Source organism: Lolium perenne, chromosome 7 (assembly GCF_019359855.2).
Source record: "Lolium perenne isolate Kyuss_39 chromosome 7, Kyuss_2.0, whole genome shotgun sequence".
NCBI classification, from domain to species: domain Eukaryota; kingdom Viridiplantae; phylum Streptophyta; class Magnoliopsida; order Poales; family Poaceae; genus Lolium; species Lolium perenne.
The window spans coordinates 24,717,390-24,724,658 of NC_067250.2; the positions used below are offsets into that span (position 1 = coordinate 24,717,390).

The 7,269-nt window shown below is 41.3% G+C and overlaps 1 pseudogene; it reads right to left on the reverse strand.

Moving 5' to 3' along the window:
• Positions 1-248: 248 nt before the first annotated feature.
• Positions 249-6,979, reverse strand: LOC127318075 (phenylacetaldehyde reductase-like; annotated as a pseudogene).
• Between the last annotated feature and the right edge of the window lie 290 nt (positions 6,980-7,269).

The following is a 7,269-nucleotide window of genomic DNA, read 5'->3' on the forward strand; positions in this document are numbered from 1 at the left end:
GACGACAGTTTTGCATTGTTTCCTTCTTGGAGGCGTTGCTTTGGGTAGCGTCTTTTGTGGTCCGGGTGTTGTGTCCGGTGGTAGTTAGAATGTTGTTGTTGCGAGTACATGATCTGTGTTTTCTGTTTGTCTTTTTTTTTGGACATCTTGTTGGTGCAAAGACTACTTGTACTTGGTATCTTCGAGATATTGATATATTCCATTTATCGACGAAATGTATATGTAAGAATATACCTTTATTATTTTTGGGATTTACCTTGAAAACATATTGAGATCACACAATGATGGATTGGCCACATTGTTACAACTCACAGCAGGGAGCACAAATATCAGCATAACTACATAGCTCGCTCATTTCAAAAGTTAACAAATCCTTTCTGTTTCAAGCTGTCAACAGTCTCCATGATGCTCGTCTCCAGCGGGGTAAACTTGATTCCCAGGCTTATTATCTTGTCCTGTTGGACACCTGAAATTTTGGGACAAATGGATTGTCCTCTGCACACCTCACAAGAGGTATTGTTAAGGAGATGAAGAAAACATTTAGTGTCTGCATATTATCCACACAAAAATAAAAGGAAACAACATTTAACAATATGTGGGTATATGTTGTAACTATGGTACATGAATTTTGCAGCACACATTATATGGATCTATTACTTAACATTACTTATAAGGGAGTAGTATTTTTAAGTTCCTCGAATTCCGCTACCTGCATCAGTTGATAAAATGTATCCAAGAAATATGAACTTACTCTTTTGGTACTAGAATTGTGGGGTACATATCTTGTATGATCTTTACAAGATCAGAATAGTGCATAACTCTCTCAGCCATGCAATACCTTCCTTTTGCTGATGGAACTTCATAAGCAAGGACATGTGCCATCGCAACATCTTTAACATTCACCAATTCATGACTTACATTAGGATATGTAGGTGTTCCTGCAAGAAATTCGTGTAAGTATATATCCTTGTGTATTTCTTTGCTGATAATCTAAATAAATAAAAAATATTTAAGCGCATCTTTTGCAAAAAAAAAAACATTTAAGGGCATCTTTCGCAAAAAGCCATTTAAGGGCATAACTTTGCTTTGATATTGTTGTTATACGGAAATTGTTTCCGGTGGGAAGGATACATTGGTTTAATGTGTTGAGTGAATTTGAGGGTTAACCCGTTCAACAGATTTTCATTTGAATTACTCTGTTTCGTGAATTCCTGCCACCTTTTACTCCTTTAAATATTTGGGAGTGATCTGCCAGGTGAGTCCCTGCCGTCTTTGTGAAAAGAAAACTATGTGTTGAGTGAACCTAACTGCCAACGCACACTAGCCAAAACGCTCAGAAAATCTTTGAAGTTGTAAAAGTGGAAAATTTTACTAGTGTTAAATGAGCTAATTAGCTTCAAATATGTGAAACTAGGGGTAAACTATAATGGTTTATACATTCTTTTTAATCACACAATCTTTTCTTGCGTTTTCGTTGATGGGGTATGTCACCATAGTGCCTTGTTTATCTTGATTAGAGATTTTTAAACATGACGCTACATCTATCGATCAAAGAGATTCTTAGGGTGCTCCTAATCCGGGAAAAATGCTTGTACTAATCCTTGTTTCTACTTAAATAGCTTGCTATTGAAAATCTTACCGTCGATTAGTTTCATGATTGCTCCGGCACCAATGTTCAATTTAGGTTGCAGTAGGGGGCCAATTACCCATCCTGGGTTTATCGTGACCAGATCAAGTCCAGAATCCTTTGAAAAAGTCCAAGCAGCCTCCTCCGCAAGGGTCTTGGACAGGGCATGCCATCGCTATAGCAGCAAAACATAGGAGCAGAGAAACAAAATGGTGTTACTAGCTTTGTAATGGAACGGTCAAAACTGTTCTACAATGATGTGCCAAATCATTTGTAGGACAAGAGTTAGCATGCCAGTTGTTAAAGACCTGCTCTTTCTTGCAAACTTCAGGGCTTGAGAACCATGTCTCGTCAACAACTACATCAGGCGTTCTTGGTAGCCCGTTCACTCTCACAGCAGCCATGGATGATGTCAAAATGACCCTTTCCACCGAGGCTTTCTTGCATGAAGTCAGCACATTTAGTGTCCCCTTTAGTGCAGGATCAATTAGCTCGGCCTGAAAGAAAAAAAAAATGAATATGGGGAATTCCGCGTCAATCATGCATTATACACTATATAAAAGTTATACAAATTCTCACGTTTTCAGCTATGCACGTACTGTTCACGTCACATTTTTATCCATTGGTGGTTTGACGCGTCTGCTTCTGGCTAGACGATATTACTGTTGATGCGTTGTTTTAATTTTTGTTGCACGCAATTACCTGCTAGCAGTTCGGTTACTTGCCAGTTCTCTTCTTCGAATTGTACGTTCTCCTGCCGGTCATCCGGTTTATAGTCAGTAAAAGCGGTTTCAGGTCTCACCGTGGAACAATCGAGGACCTCCACCACATTACAGCTGCCTTTGGCACGGGAGAAACCGAGGCGACACAACTCACAAACCGACCCAAACTGACCACATTCTTCTTCCTTTTTTCTATCGTCCTCATCGCGGCTGCGTGCACACTTTTCTCCCTTTCATACCCTAGCCAATGATGGATCCGACTTCCTGGGGAAGAAACGATCGTCCACCGCTGGCGTCGTGATCCACCGCCGGCTCCGCCGTTGCGCTCGGCACAGCCGGTTGACGAGTCAAATTGCTATCTCCTCCGATGTGCCATACAGTATGTACTACCTTAGCCCAGGTCTTCCGCATGGCCTGGGTTGGCTCCTTCCCGGACGTTGTCGATCTTCACCCTTCCCATCTTGCATCAGGTATTTTTGTCATTTTTTCGGTTGATCTGTGTTCTAACTTCGATTTGTTCTGGTCCCGGATTTCCCTGATTTTTATGGTCCATGCGCTGTTCTCCTGCTCCTTCGACCTATGGCTGGTCAAGTAATCGCTGGGCTGCCAATTCCCTCTCCACTTTTTCTTATGCTCTGAGTTAAGCCTTGGGCTTGGGTGCACCTCTTGGTAGGTTGTGTTTCCTATCGGCTTGATCGGTCGTTATGCGATTTTCTGAATAAAACTGACTTGAGCGGATCTTCGTGTCCTGCTGAATTTGAGTGTTTGTTTTGTACATATTCTTCACTAATCTCAATCTCCTTCTCTGAATAGTAAAAGACTAATTCTCTGAAAGTTATAGGTTTCTGACGAGTGTTTGATTCTTGACCTGCAGGCGGCGCTGGTTGAGGGGCTTGAAGCCTAGGATGATCCGGCCGCCGCCGGCCGATCATAATAGGGCGTGGTAGACGGAGCCGAAGTCGTCCTAGCTGACCTTGGGCGCGCTGCTGAAGCCGTTGATCCCTACAGCCCAAACGATGCTAGCTATGTCGCGCCCCTCTCCTCCAAAAGCCTTCAACCATCAGATTTCTTCTTCTGAAATTTTTGATGGTTATGTAATTTTTCTCCTTGAACTAGCGTTGTTGTACAATTTGCAGCTGACTCTCTGTGTGTTACTGTTCTAGAATTTGCAGCTGACCATCTTTTTCTTCAGATATGATGTTAACGACGTAGGTGAATCAAGGCTGATAACCTGTTGCTCATGGTCTCCAAGTGACTCTGGATGCTGGCTAGGTTGGTTTATCATCTCGGATCCATGTTCTACTTCCTGGTTTAGAGTTCAGTAAAGTTTTATTGCACTGGGATTTTGGCTGTTACTGATCTAGAAGGATTGGTGTCAGTGGACTGAAATTGTTATTTGAAAATACCAGTGAATTCTCCAGCAAAAATGTTGTTTTGCTACTGAAAATGGATGTTTGATGGTGTCTCATAACTCACGCTAATTTTAAGGATGGATTTAGTGCATGCAAGTTTACTAGGGGCATAGACATCAAGTTTGAACAGATCATTGAGGTACTGTATTGCTTTGATTTCAACATGTGTTTATTACAGATCAAATAATGGTGACTATACAGTAGTTATCCCCCATTGTGGACACTGTTATTTCATCTACTTACAATTAGCTCAGGCATGCAGTTCCTTTACGAGAAGTGGGTGCCTAAGCTCACACTCACATTTATCCACAAAAACCATCAAACCAAATTCCTTTAGACTTATCTTCAGATATTATTCCTCCGGGTAAACTTTATTGACCTATGATGTATCCTAAGTTTTTTGTGAAGTGAACTTTCCGAAGAATTTGGACATTCTACATGTGTGCACACGCTGGCATGATTGCAATTTGTTTTATTTAGCAATTTGGGTATTTCTTCTCACTTCCAGAGGTCTCTCACTCACTTCATTATGTTAGTTTTTTTTCAAATACCATTTAGTTTTCAGCGCTTCTTTGGTTCATATGTTAAAACGTATACTGCCATTGGATATTGTCTTGCTTAATTGAGGAAATTGTCCCATCTTTTTTAGTTCAGGAATTTTATATTTCCTGCACGTTTTCCTGCTACTGTTGCAACTCAGTCTAGGCAGAACATTAAGGAGGTTGTTGGCTCTGGCCATATGCAAAACTAACATGTATTTTTCAGTATTTTATCTATTATGAATTATTTTTCATTTCCTTTGGAATTATATTACTGTTCTAATGTCTGCTCTTTATTTTTAGTTCCATTTTATTTACCAGGTAAGGATGGGAGAATGTGTCGACAAGAACCTGGCCACTTCTCTTGCTTTAAGCAACATCTGGGTATGCTTTAGGTTTTGTCTGTCGAGTATTGGCGAGTGTATGTGTTATATTTTTACCTGCATTCTTGAATGATTTTTACCCGCTCGCCAATGCCCCAGCTACTTCTCTTGCTTTGTCATCACTTCCTTTATTGCATGGCTTCATCAGAAGATAAAAATCCAGTTGGGCTCGCATTTGAACTTCAATTGTTTGATTAAAAAATTAAGAAATGACATGTTATTCATTGGGTACTGGATTTAAATTTGCTCTGGAATCCAGATGTGTGATTTATTCGATCATGTTTGTCACTCTTTTAGCAGGTTCCAGTCCCTTGGCCATGACATATCGAATGAGCGATATTTTGGACTTCTTGTGAGTGTCGGTATCCGTAAGAGAGCTACATCCAAGGAAAGGACCAGCAAAGTTTGTTGTTTGTCTGCTTAAAAATGTTTCTGTACTATATCTCTCTCTGATTGTGAACTTTTGTAGGTGTGAAATTTAAATTTCCTCTGGAATCTGGGTGTTTGATTTATCCAATCATGTTTGTTTCTCATCTAACAGGTTCCAATCACTTTCCCCTTGACATATAAAATGAACGATATTTTGGATTCTTTTACATGTGAGTGTAGCATCAGAGCCAAAGGATCAGCTGTAGAGACATCGAAGAGGTCAGTAGTAGATCTGCTTAAAGAAGTTTCTTTAGCGTGTCTATTGTGAGATATTTGTACTAAAATCATTTTAAATGGGGAAAAAATTGTACTTACAAAAAATTGTGAATTCAATGCAACAAAGAATTCACCGTCCAGGTTTACAGTGTTGAACGTTTTAAAAGAGTGGTTATGGATGAGCTCAATATGAAGTACTCTGCTATTGATTGACTGTGTAGATATAAAATGCCACTATTCTCCGTACCTCTGCAAGCTATACTATCAGTCGGCTCATATTACAGAAAATTAAGAACAAACGATTACCCCACCGCAAAAATATCCTGATATACTGGTTTAGCAAATATTTTGGTTTACTTTGCCGCACAACATCCATATCTTCCATTAACCAATATAGGCAAGGTATTTACTTTCCAGATATTAAAATATTTAAATGAGAATGGGCAAACTAGAAGTTAGTAATGTCATGTTTATTTCCATGTCAGCAATTATCTGGTGTGTATGTTTTAAGAGATAACTGAACCAGAGGTCAGGCTATAGGGCAAGTTCTATGCTTTAGGTCAAGGTGGAATATCTGCTTCTTTTTCAGTCACACATGTGGCCACTACACTCTTGCAGTCTTGCTATCTCTTAGCAGGTGGTCCTGGAGGATTCCTTCAGCATTGAAGCAAGATTCACACACCAAGCATGTAACCCAATTATATGATGTACTCATCCAAGTGGATTAGATAAATCTGTACCATTTAGGTAGTTTGTTCGTACTATATACTTGGATTTGGTGCTCAGTTTGCTTACGTGCAAACTCAGCTGTGGAATAAAATTCAGTTTCAGTGCTCATAATGCAGTCCGGTCGTTGCTGCTTATATAGGCTTCTTTTCACTTAAAGCATATGTGTACTCACATATTATGGTTGACACACTTACAAAGATTTAGGAGACCTCAAGTTTATTAATTATCTTATTGTGTATCAGTGTATCACATTATTACAAAGGTTGACATCATCTCACGGGCGCGGCGTGCCGCCGCGCCAAACCTTCCTAGTCTGTCCTCAAACCTAGAAACTGCAGTGTAGAATTTCGCACGGTAATACAAGCAAACCTGTGGATCTTCAGCATCTGGAAGGACTGGAGAAGCTGTATGGAACACGCAGTGACAACCGTCAACCGCGGCATCAAAAGACCCTTCTTCTAGCAAGTTGGCTCTGAACAAGTGGAGCCAGCCTCCAGCTCCGTCCATGGCGCGAAGGTGCGCTGTCTTCTCGGTGTCATCTGAAATGAAATTGGTACAGCTGATTGCTTTTTGTTCGATGAAAGAAGTCGGAGAAGGCATAACGACGGAGAGTTGTTACCAGGGTCGCGGACGGTGGCGCGCACGGTGTAGCCGCGGGCGAGGAGGAGCTTGACGATCCATGACGCGATGTATCCCGACGCGCCCGTCACGCACGCCACCTTCGCCGTCCCCGTCGCTGCCCCGGCCTCCGACAACGAACTCATCCTATCTCTCTGACTCCGGTTTTTCCCTCATCCTCTCATACCAGCTCCCATATACTACTAGCAGGGTATACTAGTAAGAGTATCAGCGTAGAGCAAGCTACCATGTGTTTTCTTGACTTATTGTTTGCATGCGTAGGTCAGTGCAGACGTACCTCCTGATCTTCTCTCAATCCCCGTCACTCTGATAGATTTAGATTTTAGAGAGGCAGAGAGCGAGAGGTTGGGGCCTGTTTTGGTTGTCTGGTCTAATTTTGGGACTCACTGACGTAGTGGTGCGAGCGCACTTTTCCGTTCGTAACAAGCCATCGGTTAGAATTAACCTGTTGTTTGTTGGGCTGCATGGTTTGGCTAGAAAAGCCCTTTTGTTTTGCTTGCCTGCAGTCAACCCCAATATCGATGGAGATGAAACTACACATATTCGATATCACCCAGGCAAGTGTAAGGTCAC